This window comes from Eurypyga helias, unplaced genomic scaffold, assembly GCF_000690775.1.
Source record: "Eurypyga helias isolate BGI_N326 unplaced genomic scaffold, ASM69077v1 scaffold26302, whole genome shotgun sequence".
Taxonomy (NCBI): domain Eukaryota; kingdom Metazoa; phylum Chordata; class Aves; order Eurypygiformes; family Eurypygidae; genus Eurypyga; species Eurypyga helias.
Window position 1 is genome coordinate 26,635 of NW_010236965.1, and position 18,358 is coordinate 44,992.

The window sequence follows — 18,358 nt, forward strand, 5'->3', positions numbered from 1 at the left end:
GCTCCACAAACTTCCCACGCCCAGCATCGGTTTGGTCCTCGCACCGTACGCGTGACACCGCGTGCACGTCACGCGGAGCCGTTCAGGGTGTTGTGCCCAGCCCCGCACTCTTCCCCAAGCCAGGGATGTCAGCCGGTGCTTTGGCCGGAGCAAAGAGCACAATCCGGTCGGTGCGCGCAGGGTTCGCCGCAGGTGAATGGCACCGATGCAATATGTGGGGTATTTATTTCCATTTTGGGGTGGTTGCAGGTCTGACAGACATTGGTCACCCCAACATCCTGAGTCCATGGGGAGGGCACATGGCTGCTGCCTCCTCAGCAGCATGGCAGGCGGTGACACTACCCAGGCTGGCTGAGCCCAGCGGACAGGCGTGCTGAGTTTGCAGCAGGGCCCTGGGGAAGTTCTCCGTGAGCAGTTGTTTTGCCCTCAGATCCACAACATTTAATTGAACTCCTTCTTGGCAGGCTGGAAATCCCCAGCTGAGTCACCCCTTGGGTCAAGGTGCGTTTTGGAAAAAGGGGGGAAAAGAGGAGCAAATCCCTGCCCACGTGCAGTAGTGGGTGTGTAGATCCGTTTTCATCCTGCATAAGAAGTGCAGGGCCTGGACATCCGCAGCCTGCTCTGGCTGCCCAGCCCCCGGGGTCCCTTCACTCTGTCTCTACAGCAGGGGAGCAGGTTGTTCTGAAAGAGGACAGAGCAATAACAACATTTTATCCGCTCTCTGCTACAGAAGGAAAATTGAGAAGCCGCTGCCCGACAGCTTGGGATTGCCACTGTGGAGAACTGAACCTGCTGGGTGCATCAGCTGCATCCCAGGATGGCATCTTTTATCCAAAAACATGGGTGAGATGAACAAACCTAAGTCCAGCTGGAGGAAGAGCCAAGGATCTCCTGATAGAGGTTTTGCCAACATCGTGCTGGGGCTGCCCTCCTCCCTCTCCTCTGCCTTGGGGTGGGTGCTCCAGGACCTGGGGTGGCCGCAGCAGTGGTCTGTCACCCTCTGCCTGCATCCACGCCTGGAGCAAACAAGGATTATGTCTTGTGAGTGTCACCGATGTTTCTGGCAGGAGAGGACAGCAATACCCTGTCAGGCTGGGGCGGGGGGATCAAACGGTCACGCATTCATCACCCCTCAGCCTACCCTTCCCAACCTGCCCTGTCCCACCAGCTCCTGCTTCCAGGCGCAGCCCCTACCTCTGCTCCAGCATGCTGGGACCCACAGCAGATGGCCTTTCTCTTCTCCCTCCCAAAGCCCCGCTCCCAGCGAGAGCCAGTCCTTACCGGGAGAGACCGACTGCGCCACTCGCAGAGGCCGGTGAGGGCCAGGCACCGAGACACGAGCAGAGACTCTGCTCTAATCTTAGCTAAGCTCTTGCAAAGCCCTGCTGCACATACACAAACTAGATTTTTTCAGAGGCTCATAAAACTGAAACAACCGTGGTCAGATCCTTATGGCAATGGCAACGTGCCCGTCTTCAGCACAAAGCTGATCTTCCCCCATTGGATTTCAAGTCCCCGTTTCAAAGTATGGAAGCATAAGATCTTTCCAAAGAAAGGATTTCCTGAATTATTCTAACACTGAAAAAACAATGTATTCTTCTCTGCCCTGGCTCTCGCCGGCAGTTGAAGCACTTGGCTGAAATTTTCTCAAAAAAAGGGAAAAGCCAGAGTCATGACATAAGAACAGGATCTTGCACTTAGGAGGGACAAGCAGCCTCCAGAGCAGGCTGTGCTACCAACTCTGCCTCTAATAATATCTGCCAACTTTGTGAGCATTGTACATTGTTTAAATAACCTAATCAAGTTATGTATTCCTTTTGAAGTCAGACAACTTTGATTTAACAATAGCTTCAGAGCTTTGAAAACCCCAATCTTTCCTGGTTTGTCTTCCATGATGGTTCCTTACCTGTCTCCCATCATTGAATAAATCATTATAAACATAAACCAGATGCCTGATGCTAACAATAACTTTAGAGAGCCCTGCTTCCCCTAAGATGTATGGGCAATGACTAACACACTTTTAGCCTCCAGACTTAATTTAAAGCATTCTGAAATTGTGCTCTGGTGAGATGAAGGCTGCCCGAGACAATAACTTTAACATTAAAAATAATCTCTGTCTTTAGAAGCAACGAAGTCATGATTGTCCTCTTTCAGCCCTGGTATATCAGCCTGCCACAGGGGCTCCGCAGGCTGTGCATTGAACTCACGTAAATTCATGCCTGAAGTCGTCGGAGAAGGAAGACCTTGCACCACCTCAAAGAAAATAAAGTGTCTGTGGTTAAATGCACAGGAGCAGTGGCTTATGCGACTCGCGGGGAGCACACAGCAGCCGGGCACAGCTCCTTGCAGCCAAGTCGACGTTATTTTCATCTGAGATGCGACAAGGGACAGTGCTGAGTCCCCAGCCACCACAGCTCTCTCCGGCAGGAGCAGCGAGCGCTTGCGTCAGCCTCTGCGGTGCCAACTGAGCTAAAGCGCTTTGAAACCTGGAGCTCGCCGTGCCTGAAGATGGACCATCAGCGTGCGGAGCAGTCCAGGGGGATGTGCTGGGGGCAGGCAGAGCGTTTCTGACCCAGAGACCTCAGCCTGCAGAAAGCCTGTAGCTAACAGCTGCTCCAGCGCTGCTCTGTAGGGAGCATGTTGCTTCACAGAGGAACACACTTAAATGCATCACTAGTACAGCTCAATTCGTGTCTGGAGATTGAGCTCTGGCAAAGAAACAAAGTTTTGAAAGCTTCATTCAATATTCTTTCCCTTTCCTATGCCTGCGTGCACTGAACCCACAGCTGGGTTCATCTTGCCATTTTATTTGTGTATTTTTGTCATCCCTCATTTACAAAGTTTGCTGTCTTACTCATTTGAAGCTATAATCAAAAAGTGGAGGGAAGAAATAAGGATGGGAGATCTTTGGTTCTACCTAACTTAGGGAGTTTTGTATTAGGTAAACTCTTCCACGCAGATGTGCTTCACCCCTGTGATGGACCGGCCCAGCGGAAAGCTCAGTGCGGAATTGCCCAGCACAGAATGGGCTAAAAAGGGTCATCGCTAAAGAAATACTAACAGGAAGGTTCACAGGGGGTTATTTCTCCTCCCTGAACTCCATGGCAGTACCTCTGCTTTGCTTTAAGACCCTGCGTGACAGCCTCCCAGGCAACCTGGTCACACTTAGGCCCTAAACTGGGTTTGAAGCCACGGCAAAGATACCACGTGAAAAATAAAAAAAGCACACCAAGACAACCAGGGGGAGATTTTCCAGGAGCTCGCCCTTTGCATGGAATTTGTGCTACCTTTAAACCACAGTTTGTTTTTTCCTAATTTCCAGCTGCCTGGTGAAACTTCAGCCCTGAACATTTTTTTTTTCCCCCATTCTGATTTCTAATGAAAACTCACCAAATTATTTGATATGGGGAATGAGGCAAAGGACAGAGTGGCTTGGCTCTGGACACAGCATGTCCCAGGAAATTTTTGCCACCTGCTTCACCTTCGTGCTCTTGTACAACAGGAGTGCTCCTTGCCAAGACAGACCCCGCCAGCTATCCAGCCACGCTTGCAGCAGTGCCAAGTCCATCTCCAGAGGGAGTTACTAGAGCACTAGAATATAAAGACCATGCATTTTAAGCCATGTTTTTGATTAGGTCGAATAGCAAGCAAACCCTGAAAAGTATCTTTTATAGAAAACGTTAATTCTGCATGATGTTTTTTCCTTATAAAGAATGATTTACCCCTCTCTGGAGTGACGGTCTTTGTACAACAGAGCACACGTCTGTTCTGGTTCCTTACGTCTGAGATACAGATCCCAGGCAAACAGCTGCCCCATGGTATTGTGGAGTTTTCATGACAAATGGGAATCCTTTACAGGCAGCTTTCATTTTTCCATCTGAAAGTCTCAATACATTAGTAGTTGCCAGAGTCCTGTGAACTTTCATATCTATTATGCCATCACCACTACAAATGCTTTCAAATTAACAACCAGCCAGATTTCCTTTCTATGACCAAGCAGGAAAATAAAGAGAAAAGACAGAAATGATTACATTACAGAATACCTTCTCCATCCCAGTTCGCAATCACTTTGTAAAGTGATATGGAAGGTTATTTACATTGGGATACATCTAAGGGAATGAATAAGAGCAAATGCTCCAGAAAGGGATCACAGCTATTTCCGTTCTTACCCTTGCCTGTCTCTGCTGCTGAGCGATAGCCCTCGCACCGGCGAGCAAGCCGGGGCTGCTGGACTCCCACCCACGCTCAGACAGGATCCTGACAAAGTGCAATGAAAATTGGTGAGAAATAAGCATTTGAGTAATCTCATAAATTCATTAGCAATCTCATTTCCTTTTCAGCTCGTTCCATTCTTTGATTCCTGTCTGGTTTTGGAAAGGGGTATCTTCAGTCTCGGTGCATGGATGAGGGCAGGCACGCAGAGAACAGCCCTTCCTGCAGGATCAGATCTGCTGTTGCATTGGCAATAGGAGTTTCCAGGCAGGACAGGATAAAAAGCAAGACAACATTGCAAGAGGAACATTTTATAGCAGTATATTGCACAGCTGCCCCACCACTGCCAACACAAACTTCCAAACACGCAGCCATGGTGGGATGCACAGCAAAAGGCTGGAGTCCCGGCCATGACACCTTTTTTAGAGTAAGACATCAGCATCCCAGCAGTCCATTTGTTCTATCAGGCAAAAAGCTCGTACAACTGAAAATAACGTGACTGATACTAAAAGAATCAAGGAAATTCAATTCTGTGTCTCTTCCCATTACTCTGGATTCTTCCTGTTAATTGCTCCATCTTTCGACTGGGCCTTTTCAAACCCTTATCAACGGTCCCATCTGGTTGGCAATGGGAAGTGGAAGCACGGTCTTTGCTGAGGTCTTGCAGGGCTCCGAGCCCTTAGAGGGCCACCGATCAGAGACCACACTCAGGCAACCCCGGGGATCCCCTGGTCTGGTTGTCTATGGGTAAAATCTCGGTGGGTGACTTAATATCCTCAAAAACTGCCATGGTGCATAATCCTCTGAGATTTGGTGTTGCCCTCAATAAGACAGGCTTGACAAATACTGTTTCTTTTCTTGTTATGTTTTTAAAAGATCCAAGGATCACACTTGCTTTTAAAGTGATGCTTAGTCGTAACATCCTGGTCCTACCGGTCAGCTGCCTTGTGAGGAGGACATAGTCGCTTCCAAATAACCGATGCAGGATCTGTTCTGCTAACGGATACGCTTGAAAAATCGTACATACAACAGATGCCAGTGCACAGTTCATTTATACCAGACACAACTGATGGAAGATTATGTTCTACCCTGGAAACGTACACACACGTTTTATTTCTGCCTTCACTGAGGACAGAATTTTGCATTCCTGTACTTCTTATAACTCACCCTGCTGTATCTTGTGGCAAAACTTCAGCCTTGAAGAAGTGAAGGGGGGGAGCTTTTGTTAAGGGGACTCCAGGGGCTGCTACTTCCTCCTTTATGATATAGGTTCAACCAGAAGGGACTGGTGAGGAGTAGGTTCAGCCTCAATTTATACATATGAATGGTGATGCGAAAAAATTGGAAAAGGAGAAAATTTTATTATCCCTGTACTTTTGGGGCAGACTGAGCATCTTCACCCTCTTTTGATGCCTTGAGGACAAGCCTGTCAGGGCTGTTTCTTCTCATTAGTATTTCTTATGTAGCTTTTAGTGATATATGGGAGGAGATCACAGCAGAGAGAAAGGAAGATACAAAACCTCTTTTCTTAGCCTCTTGGCTAAACCCCAAATATTTTAAACATTTCTGCTAGGGGTTGATTCCCCCAGCGAGTCTCAGAGCCCTCATCTCAGACTGCTATAAACCAAAGACTGTTTACATGAGATCAGCACATGCCCACATTGCTTCACGCTTTGCAGCGCGTGCATTTCATATATCGGTAGCGATAGGCAACCCATTCCTGAGAGCCCTTTAGTGATCTTAGGACTGCTTTTTTATTTAGAGGACAGGGGAGAAAAGCATACTGAAGTCATGCAAAATGATTAAATGCAAAGGTCTGTTGACCTGAGACCACTGGTAAATAATTTAACGAAGATCTTCAACAAGCCTCTCTCTAAAGGAAAAAGTAGGTCCGCTTTAAACCCTGCTTTTCCAATTTGGACATCTAACTCAGTACTGCAGTCCTTTAAAACAGCGAGACTCTGTAGGAATTGCCATAGAGAGTCAGACACGGAGTTCTGGCTGCCAAGCGTAAAAGAGAAAAATGTGAGCAGCTCTGTAACAGGCAAACATGGGGTAATCTCCCTTCCCCAGAAGAGCTCATCTGAGCCCTGGAGACTAGCTAAAACATTAAAGCAAGAGGTTTTGCCCGACCCAAACCACTGTTTGCATGAACTCGCCAGCGATGGCTCTTCTCCACAGGAAGATTCTGCTAAAGCTTTTGATAATTTTATGGAAACACCTCATTGCATATTTTAAGTATTCCCTTTACCATCTCCCTCCCAGAAGCACACTAACCTCTGCAATAAAACATAACCAGAGACATAATGCCTGTGGTCACCCGGGGCACCTGACCGTATGGCATGGCTGTTGCAAAGCCACGGGCAAGGCTCATGGAGGAGCATGGGTTGCCCACTGGGAGACACCTGATGCTCGTGGCAAGGGGTACAGGGCAATTAGTCACTGTAGAACAGTCTAACGAGGCTAAAGGCTTAGGAATTGTCTAGGCCGCAGTAAAATCTAGAGCTTTATATGACTCGAGATGCAGTTGGAGGAATCTGGCTAATCTTTTACTCTCCTAGTAAATCATTCATTGAGGCCATCTGTGAAACATGAGAAGAGCAGCTTCAACCCAAGATTCCCACTTAGCAAAGCTCTTACTGGCTTGGCCGGAAAGAAGCTTTCCTGATAAAGTTGATAGCTAGTCCAAACCCTCATGATTTCCAGCAGCAGTAATCCTTCTGGGGAGATTAGAGAAGCAGCCCTTGAACGTCCTGGAGTATGGCTGTGCATTTCAGAGAAGTTCAGGGGGAAAAGAAAAACCACCCAGAGCACTTGCTAGGGGAGGGCCTGGCCCAGAGGAGCACCTCTCGACACCTTCTCTTCCAGCAGCCTCCACAGACAGGTCTGAGAAACAGCCCCTAAACCACCTGGTCACAGCCCCTTAGGGACAGGGAGCATCCACGGGGCTCAAGGAGAGCATCAAGGAAGAAATCTGGTGCCTTGATGACCAAGACTGAACCGTGGTTTTGTTCAAGGACGGGCACAGACACCCATGTGGGAAGTGATGTTCAGCTCTCACAGCTGGATCCAGAACACTCTCCCTGTTTTGGGAAAAGTTCATATCTGAATGAAACGAGTACAGTGTAGGCTTGTGTCACATGAGGAGGAATAAGTCATCCAAAACACCCCCACCAACTCTCCACGCCAAGGTGCTTATCTGTGTCCTCCACCCAGATTTGATTCTGCTTTTAAGCAGCAGTTCGTCTTTCTCCACAGGCATTACTACTAACCTGGGAATAGAAGAAAGTCCTTAGGCAAATACTTCATAAGGCAAAATAAATTAAAAATGAAGACTTACAGGAGAAGTGGGCTGAACACCCAACCAAAGGATTCGCATTCATAAACGCGAGTTACAATCTGCGTCCTCCAGGAATTAAGACAATGCAGTTTTTGACAGCTTTCTTCTTTTAATCCTTTAGTTTCCAAGCTCTTAGGATCTGCAATTCACAGGTGGCTCAACAGCTAGAAGGAACTGAGGGTTTCAAAGCGAGAGACAAGATGCCGCAACTCCTAGATCCAAATGCTTGAAGGGAAGTGAAGCAAAAACCCAAATAGGAGACAAAATAAGAGTGCAGCAGGGCCGGAGACACAACCTGTAGCTTTACCTGGTGCTGGGCTCTCAGAGAAGGCAAGGCTTGCAGACCAGGAGGCTGAGCAGGTCAACCTTTGAACTCCATCAAAGCCATGTTGTATAAATCCAAATGTTTATATGGTGTTTGGACACTTGGAGAAATAGTCACAGAAGGGAAAATACACCCCCTCCTCCCCTGTGCTTAAGGTAGGCAATAACATGCTTGCTGTAGTGTTGAAGTCGTCCAAAAGTCTTGCTCCAACTTACATCGCTCTTGATGACCAAGTAAAGTTGGTAAGTTGTTATGTCTTGGACCAGCATGTCTGACAAACAGTAGGAGCTGCAGTTCCCAGAGAGAGAGAGATCCCCTTTGCTGTATGAACCTTGACCAAAGTTTGGTGTGATAATCCCCCCGTGCTACTGTTTGTCAGATTTTAACTATTCCTACTGTTCTCCTTGGCCATCTGGTGTTTGCTTCTCGGAGCCATGAGGTCAGTAACTGTGTGGAATAGATCAGATTTTCTGCCTTCTCCCTAAAACCTCCTCAGATCTAAGCAAAGCAGCATCTCGCTGGCCATTACACTGACCAGCTTATTAGTGGTGCATTTTCTGCGGTGGAGAGAAATAAGTCAAGGCAAGTAAGATTGGAATTAGCTTTATTTTGGTTTTAAAAGCAAAGGGTTCTTCCTCCCCGCTTACTAAGTGTTGAAAATATTTTAGCCCTGTGCATCAACTAAGGTGTTAGGGAAGAGCAGGAAGCACAACTTTCACAAGATCTCTCTTAAATGGAGAAAATCATGCCGGCTTTTTCTTTGCAAGATGCTGCACCCCTCCTGGAGCCCTCTGTGATCTAAGTTGTTTAGAAAGTAAATGAAATGGAGTGAGCCGGAGTGACAGTAATGGTTGTTTTTCTCCAAGAAAGAAAAGCTTAATTTTACCATGGGGATCTTGTGTCTGCCGTGACCCCTCCAACAGCTCAGAGGAACACGGGAGGAATTAACTAGCAGTGAGGACTGATTCACTCTTGCAGATCTGTGCAGAGTTTCATCTTTTTTCTTAAAAGACACACTCCCCCCTCCTGCAAAAAAGCAAACCCAAACACCTAGAACTCAGTTGGCAATGTGCAGCTTCTCCATAGCTTATAGCACTCTCCTTTTGCCACTTAACCAGAACAGACCTAGGGCTTGTAACCTCTTTGGAGACTTCCCTGGGCTGCAGCTGAGATGGTCAGTGCACAAGGAGCAGGAAACCCTGGAGGAGGTGGTTCCAGAAAAGGTGAGAGGAAAAGGGAAGCGGGAGGAGGATGACCAGGCTCAGAACCAGTTGCTGCTTGCCCGCAGGATCTGTTTAGCTAACCAGCAATTGGGATCAACAGCTAGGATTTTTCCATCCAACCTAAGTGAGTTGGGTTTCATTCAAGTGATTGTTCTAATGGATAATAATGTATTATTACGACTAGAGGGCTTATTGCTAGAATGTTGTACTAAATTCAACAGCCCGAACTCACCATATATTGTCCCTCTTGTGGGACCTTCAGTTGTTTCAGAAGGAGACTCAGAGTTGCGTGATCATCCCTAAAATCCTTCTCCCCTAAGTTCCAGCTTTGGAGAACAAGTTGTTCATCATATGCTGAATTCAGCCTTGGAGTAGCTCCAGTGAAAACAAAAGGAGTAGCAACAGGAATGGATTAGGCCCAATTGCTTTCACATTTCTCCAACTTGAATTTCCAATTCCAATAGTAAAGGAGGAGTAAAAGAAAAAAAAAGGAAACCCAGCATGTGGCACAGTGACAAATACACTTCAAAACATAAGTCTGCCTATGCTGTGACCTCATGCCCTCTGGAATGTGCACCAAGGTGAGCTTCCACAAGCTGACCCATGAACAAAACCCTGCTGTCATCTGTCAAGAGCAACGTAGATTCCTACTTCTGCCACGGTATTGTAATAATTTTTGCTCAGAATGGTCAAAGCCATCCCACAGTTCCAGGCTGCTACACTGGAGACTACTGACCTTAACCACGTCTGAAAAAACCCAGTATCTGCCAAGCTGAGATATAAAGTCATGAGGATTTCATTTCATAAAAGCACACTGAATAAGATTAAGCGGTGTGTGTACTGTACTGACCCCATTTTCCAGGGAGGGCTGGATCTATCCTCATCTGATAGATCAGCACATTGGCATCTCTGGTTAAACAGATGTGAGCCAACAGAGAGCAAGTGGAATAAGGATGAGGACAGAGAACCCCGAGTTCCTCTGCTGACTGTTGAGCCATGCTTTCTCTCAGTGCTTGCTGCACAACTCGCTCATGAGCTTCTCAGTAAGTTCCCCCTGACTCTGACCTGCTGTTTCCTGCTGGGACTGATGAGCCATGAGTGCGCAGTTGCTTCCTCCGGGCCAGTTCTCCAGCGCACGCTTTCAGTGGCTGCCACGTGAAGTTGGCCTAAGAAAAAAAAAAACGTTGCCCTTGTTTTCACTGGAGTTATTCCCAGGCTATTTCAGCGTGTTATAAAGTGGGTAACGGAATTATCCGGTGATCAAAGAATTAAACTGCAAGTCAGAAGTGCTGGGTTCAATTCCTAGCTCATATTAAACCAACACTAACCATATGCCTTCTCTGTGCCTCCACACACTCGTTTGAGAGTTTTCATAATAATGACGATGCTCACTTAAAGTTGTTCCTAAAGAAATAAGAAATTTAGGAACCATCACAGCAGCACAAAATGACAAGACCAGGTTTGACCCACGAGCTTTGCAAAGTAAACGCAGAGCTTCATGCGGCTGACAGGCTGGAAACCGAGGAGTTCAGCTCAGCTGCTATCTAGCTCAGAAATCACTGTACATTGTTAGCAAAATTATCAGGAGTGACTTGAATTGTGAATTAGCTTCAGCAAGGCAGCTGGCAGGCTGCTGAAGCATACAATGCCTGCTGAATCTGCATTTCCTGTTGGAGACGTGCGAAGGAGAAGGCAAACTATGAACGAGCAGAGAAACTCTCCCAACTCAAGTCAAAACGACGTGCAGCACAGGCACAACAGGGCCAGTGGCTGAGCCCAGCCAAACCAGAACTCCCAGCAACAAGGATGCTGGTAGTCCTCAGCCCTTGCACAGTACTTGCCGCAGAGAGATCTCAAAGCACCATGTGAAGATCAGGCTCACCCACCTTCCCTCACCGCCTTGCTAAGCTGGGTTAGGGCAGCAGTCGGACCTTCCCAGAGCCACGCCGCAGCCCTGCGGGCAGCTCTGCAGCACACCGTGCGAGGTGGGTGCTTGCTTGCTTTCGCATCCTGGCTTAGGGTAAATAATCCAATCCGTATCAGACACCAAGACATGTTCTAGCCAGTCTTATCCACGCACTCACCTGGACACACCACCGAGCACAGCGTCGCAGTCGGATGCTCTCTCTCTGCAGGCAGATGTTTCCCTCGAGCCGCAGGTTACAAAGCTGGAGCCACTGTAAACTCTCTAAGATCCACGTCTGCACGTGCCCACAGAGAGAAATAAGAGAGATGCTTTTGGCGTGCGGTCTGATGGGAACACTGCAGCATCAGCGCTTCAGGAAAAAAAAACCCAGCTTGTGCACTGCAATTCCCTAAAACCAACTGAAATATGGCACAGCACGCTTCTAAAAGACTTCACGGGGCTGGGAAAACAGCCAATGTGCAATATACTCCTAGGAAAGCTCTCTTGCTGTGAGTAGGGCCTTTTCATTCGTTTCAGGTTGTCAGTAAAATTGATCAAAGTCTCCTCCAGCATGGGATTCTGTTATTCTTACAGCCAAAGAGCGCCTGCCTTTTTTTAAATCAGTTTTAACGTTATTAATACAACATAGACCAAACCTCGCTCTGGAAAGTTAGCACTTATTCTGAAGGGAAGAGGTTACATTGTGAGCGAAAAGAAAGAAAACATGAGAAATTTCCAGCAGTAGAAGTTGGGGATGGACACAGTTCAGACGCACTTCGGTATTAGCGCTGCTCATCAAACGCCGTCTGCGCTTTGCAAGCCACGACACGCCATCCCGTGGCCATCCAGCTCATCACTGAGCGCTCACAGCTGGTCCAAAGCACCCAGCGCCGCGAGGTGCGCGTGGTGCACTCTGGCTCGCGCGCTCATCGTGAGTACGACACGCGCTGTGTTCCTTGGTGCCAGTGCAAAGCCAGGCTGAGAGGCTCCAGATACTCCCCAAGATACACCTGGTATCTCCCCAAGATACACCCTCGCACCTTGTGAGAGGTGGTGGGGCACGGCTGGCTTGCTGTCTGCATACAGCTCAACCACAACCCTTCAGCACGAGCCTTCCGACGCCAACAGGGATAACTGACACCTCACAGGAAAACCATTGATTTCTCCGTATCAAGGAGTACCACCACCCTCGTGCCACGCCATGCCCTGCCCTTGCTGCTGGGTGACGTTCCTCCTCCCGCTCTGCTATGGTGCTCTCTACAGTCCCTTGTCTCACCAAGTCCCCCATGCTCTCCCGCTACACCCACAGCTTCTTGGGCGTCTTTGTCCTACTCCTACACCCTCAATTCTCCTCTCATTTCCCCTCCACCCCCAGTGCAGAGTATTGCCCACTAGTGCCTAGGACATTCCCTGACACCTGATGGAAGCTGGCGATCCCCCTCAGTAACTCTGCTGCCGAAGAGCGGCCCGCCTTGCTCTGGTTGGCCAACAAGCACAACTACAACCTTCAAGGCCGACGCAAACTGAGTGTAACGGGGGCAAGAGGGAAGCTGTGGAAGTCCACACAAATCCAGCCAGCCCTCCATCCCCTTCCTTGTTGTCCATTTGGCCCACGCTGCCTCACGTTGCTCACGCGGCTGCGTTTTAATACAGGAGAGGAAAAAAAATCAGGGGGAGGGAAGAAGTGACCAGCAGCAATAAGAGTCCTCGAAAGGCAAATGTTTCCTATTACAGTGCTAGTTCTTTCAGGCTCTTTGATGTCGCTTCTCCCACACAGAGCTGTTTCTTTCACAGTCTGTTCTTGCACACGAACAAGATGTTACACGTACTATCCGTAGCACATCCCCAACTCTTATTTAAAGCACATTTGTCCTAGCTCACTGTTCTTTGTTCTCTGTATCATTTTTCAAACCGATACTCATACATCATAGGCACAGAGGCATTTTTATTCTAGCTCTCCCTTTCACATTTATTTTTCTTCCAAATTCTTGGAGGTTCGGGTCATAAGTAGAGAAGTGTTGACACTTAACTAGGTAAGCTGCTAAGTTCATGGCAGTAGCTGAGTTTTTCCAAAATTTTAGGGGCTTGTAGAGCAAAGGGTTTGCTTTGTCAGAGACCAGATCCAACATTTAGATTTAGATTCTGGACTAGTTAACTTTACTTACTTTCTTTATAGTATTTTGGCCCATAGTCGCTGATACCGCCTGCCTCCTGCCTGCGTATCCTAACTTTTCCATACCGAAAAAATTGTTGACCATGCATCGCATTGATAAACCATTACAGTTCCCATGGCAAATTTAAATTGCAAATTACTCGGGACAAGGAAAATATCTTTTTGTTCTGGCACAATAGGGTTTTCGTAATCTGCATTATAAACTACCCCAACACAAATAATAGCCGGGTACTTCTGCCAGCTTACTTAACTCTGGGGAAAGTTCAAAAGTGGCGGAGACCGTGGCAGAATGCAGGAGGCTTCTTTAGGTGGTGCAAGGGTTAAACCAGTCGACTTCTGGAAAAAAAAAGCTCATGTTATTTTCCTCAAGATTCATTTGAATCATGTTTTAAAATATGAGTTACTTCTGCGTAAACGATATCCAAATGCCTTGCAGAATTAAAGCACAATAGAAAATTCTTCCAGAATTGCATTATCTGAAAAATAATCAAAAATCCCAACTTCTGTTACACCCCAAAAAAAGACACGTGCAAGAGCCCACAAAGTCCACCAGGGATTTTACTGCTATTTGGTAAGACAGTCAACCTACAGTAATTAACAGCAAATAATTGTATTGGTATAAAAGGTAAAAAAAATCTCACAGCCCTCAGAAATAAGGTAAGGGAGACTAAGGATGTTTGAATTATTGCACAGTGTAGGATGATGCTTTTTGGGCAGAGTGGAACTGCCAGACAGCCTGGTGTCTAACAGGCCTGTTGAATCACAGGAGATGGTTACCGCAAACCGGCATTCGGCAACGCGAGACAGCCTGGCTATTTGACAGAGATGAACACCACTTGTGGCCTTTCAGCAGCAAGTTCTTACTTTACAATCAGGAGAAGTGTTTGGGGGTGAAAGCGTATTGGATTTTGTTGCGGTGATCTACGTTCAAAAGCCTATCGCTTCCATTTAAAAAAGAGCCTGGTACCCAGCTAGCCGTATCGGTTTACTAAAACCAGGTGTTTCTTTGTTCTGTGTTTTCAGGTCTCGTTTCTTTTAAAGCCCCACAACCTTCTGCGATCACCAAAGCTACCGTGCATTCTTTGTTAACAGCGAGAACCTACCTACCCTGCGCTTCCAAACTTCGTAACGCAAGGAGAACAAATTGCTCCAGGTTTACAAAGAAAACGTTGGCCCTGGCGCACTATGCAGAGGCAAGACTCAAACCCAAAGCCCAATAGGCTCCGTATCAAAAGGCTTTAGGATCTAAAAGCCAGTAATAAAAAGCAGCTTTAATGCCAAACGGTTTGGATTGAAACAGGAGACTTCCGTTAAGTGCCCAGTACACAAAAAAAGGATAGCCCTGAGGTACCTGTATAAGGTTGAAGTGGAAGTTTTGTGCATTTGTATTTACAGGAATGGCAGCCCAGTCACTATGATGTGAAGACTCTTCATCCACAGCAGGAAGCAAACCCAGGCTATCGTGCTTAAGCCGGCTCTGCAGCCTATTCACTCCCTCAGAAAACAGACTTGCCCTAAAACACCATCTACTTTTGCTTATAGCGTGATGACAAAGGTCCTAGCCATGAATGAGATAAGCAGCCCTTAAGGAAAGCCATCACCAACTCCCTGCCCTCTCCAAAGACAGCTAAAACAGAGACAACTGCTACTCCAACTGGCAAGCATAGCTCGCTCGTTTGGGGGTGGGTCCTAGGCTTGCCAACAGGGAATGTGTTCTGTAACTCTGAGCAGCGCAGACCCCCATGAAAGTCTCAGTTGCTCGAAAAACACATTTTTCATTTGAAAATTATGTGGGTAAGCTAGGTTCAAGGCTAAAACTCTAATTTATAGTCAAAGCAGGTAGTTACGACGTCCTTCTCACTAGGTCATCTGGTACCTTCAATGACCCAACTTACACCAGTGATGTTACTCAGGATTATGGAACACATCTCAGAAATTGCAATATTGAATGGTAGGCAGAGTTCCTTTCCACTTAATACAGCATTACGAAACCGTTTAGGTTAGAAAAGTCTATTAAGATCATCAAGTCCAACCATTAATGTAACTCTGCTAATACCACCACTAAACCATGCCCGTAAGCACCTCATCCACACACCTCAAATCCCTCCAGGGATGGTGACTCCACCATCTCCCTGGGCAGCCCCTTCCATGAAGAAATTCTTCCTAATATCCAATCTAAACCTCCCCTGACACGAATTGAGGCCATTTCCTCTTGCCCTATCACTTGTCACTTGGGAGAAGAGACCAAACCCCTCTCTCTGCACCCTCTTTTCAGGGAGTTGCAGAGAGCGATACAGTCCTCCCTGAGCCTCCTCTTCTCCAGGCTGAACACCCCCAGCTCCCTCAGCTGCTCCTCACAGGACTTGTGCTCCAGACCCTTCCCCAGCTCCGTTCCCTTCTCTGGACACACTCCAGCCCCTCAGCGTCTTCTAGTGAGGGGCCCAAAACAGACCCCAGGATTCAAGGTGCAGCCTCACCAGTGCCCAGTACAGGGGAGAATCCCTGCCGGTCACACTGTTCCTGATGCTGGCCAGGATGGCACTGGCCTTCTTGGCCACCTGGGCACATCCCAGCTCATATTCAGCCGCTATTGACCAGCACACCCCCCGGGTCCTTTTCCACCAGGCAGCTTCTCAGCCCCTTGTCCCCAGGCCTGGAGCATTGCAGGGAGTTGTTGTGGCCCAAGGGCAAGACCCGGCCCTTGGCCTGGTTGAACCTCACACGGTGGCCTCAGCCCACGGATCCAGCCTGTCCAGATCCCTCTGCAGGGCCTTCCTGCCCTCAGGCAGATCCACACTCCTGCCCACATTGGCATCCTCTGCAAACTGACTGAGGGTGCACCCGATCCCCTGGTCCAGGTCATTGATAAAGGTATCAAACAGAGCTGGGCCCAGTGCTGAGCCCTGGGGAACGCCACTGGTGACTGGCCACCAATGGGGTGTCACTCCATCCACCACCGCTCTTTAGACCCGGCCATCCAGACAGGGTTTTACCCATTTTTTTTTTTTTCCCCCACTATGGACAGTTGCCATTTATCTAACAACCTTGGAATACAAGAGGCAGTTTGTATAGCTCCAAAAATATTTCTTGGCCTTTACTCCAAGAAGGCAAATGAAAGTCCTATGACTTCATGAAATATTTGAACCCATATTAATGCAAAGCTTTTTTTATTATGAAGTTACCAGGCAGATTATACGCAGATGAAATTCCTCCATGAAAAACAAGTCCTCATCCTTGTTACCACACAATATATTAGCAGGGTCTACAGATAAGAATGGGAATATTTGCAAAAAATAATTCCCCGAGACTAGGCTATAGTGTTTGCGCACTGGAATACAAGAGTTCCACATCCACTCAAGCCTGCTCAAGTCAACCTCCACAAACAGCCCCCAACAAGGTTATGTCTAGAGAAACGTGCCAATGCTTTTAGCATTTAGAGCTGTTAAAATGAGTACGCTATTTTTGTCACTACTTAAAAAAAATAAATTAAAAAAAAAAATCCCACTTCACTGTTTTTATACAGTATAACTTTCTTTGTGCATTTCAAGAATGGAGTTTTCCAATAAAGTCTGCAGGACTCAGATTTACATCCTCACCCACTGACAGTTTAATTACTTTCATTGTAGGAGAAAGTATTTAATCACATACAGTCAGAAAACCAGCCCCTTAAATACAGGCTTTTGGGCCCACGTTCCCCAATTTGAAATTCAATGAAGGAGAATGAAGCATGCATACTGTGATCCATTTCCTGATTCGGAACACTTGATATTATCAAAACATACAGAGTTCCACAGCTGACACACACATTTTTCTAAACCATTGGTAAAATCCTTCCAGCATTTTAAGACCACGAAATGAGGATTCAGCATGCTTCGGATACAATCTAAAGGCAGGGCTAGACTCTGTACAGCTCATTGACTAACGCCGTAATGATGTGCTAATTAACATATTAAAAATAGTTTGTCCAAAACGCTGCTTGAATTACGCTGGTATTTTAACTTTCTTCTCAACAGTTACAACAGAAAGGTAAGTTATCAGCAGTAGATATGCATTAATGGCTCCTTATGGAAAAAAAGAGAAGGGGGTAGGAAAGACAGGAGTTCAGACACTCAGCATGGCAATTCAGCACAAGTCAGTCTGGTGAAGTCATAGAATGGTTTGGGTTGGAAGGGACCTTAAAGACCATCCAGTTCCAACCCCCCTGCCATGGGCAGGGACACCTTCCACTAGACCAGGCTGCTCCAAGCCTTGTCCAGCCTGAATGGAGTTGTCATCGAGTTAAGTGTCAATAATTACATATTCAAGCTGACTACCAGCACCAGCTGGCCTTATTCCCCCAAGCCACAACCAATTCATTACACACAAGGCAGTTAGCAAACCCAGAAACGCCACTTGTCATCAGAGCACACTGCACTGGCATCCGCGCTGCACTAACCATCGATTCGGTCGGCAGCAGCGACTCACAGGCCGTTAGCATCAGCTACCCAAGCATTCGAAATTCAGCTTTGAAACCAACCAGTGGTCCGACAGCTCTGTGTGTGGAACAGCACACGGTCCTGGATGGGACTTATTCCATCCCGCAGCGACATCCGTTCCGAAACAACGGACGCAGCCTGTGCGCATTGCGCTCATTTCGGAGAGGAGCAATGTCCTCTGAAGAGCAGAAACAGCCAGAACACTAAAGAAAATGCTGTAACAAGAGCGAATATTTGTGCGTTTGCTTTATGAAGTGTACATTCTACTGTTTACAACAGCCAGCGCTTATATACAACCCCCCACTAACAAACAAGTCTGGACTACATCAGTGGTACAGGTCAGTCAGCCAAAAACACGCAGCAGCTACGCTCTTTCCATTTTAAGAAAGCATGCGACAGGTTTCCCCCTTCTGCCACCCCTTGTCCAGGTTCCCCAAGCACAGCGCTAGTAAGAGCACGGTGGAGTGAAACCGGAGCAGAGGCAGCAGGTTGAATTTGATCACAGGGCGCTTAGCAACGTTTCACCAACGGAAAAGCAGCCCTCTCCTAGCATCGAGAAGGTACAAGCACGAATAAAAAAAAAAATAAAGTGATTAAGACATCAGAAGTTCAAGAAATAGCACTGTGCATATACAAATAAAATTAACATTCAGTACTGCAGAGCTCATTTAAAAATGGCACCAATGGACAGTATTTTACAATAT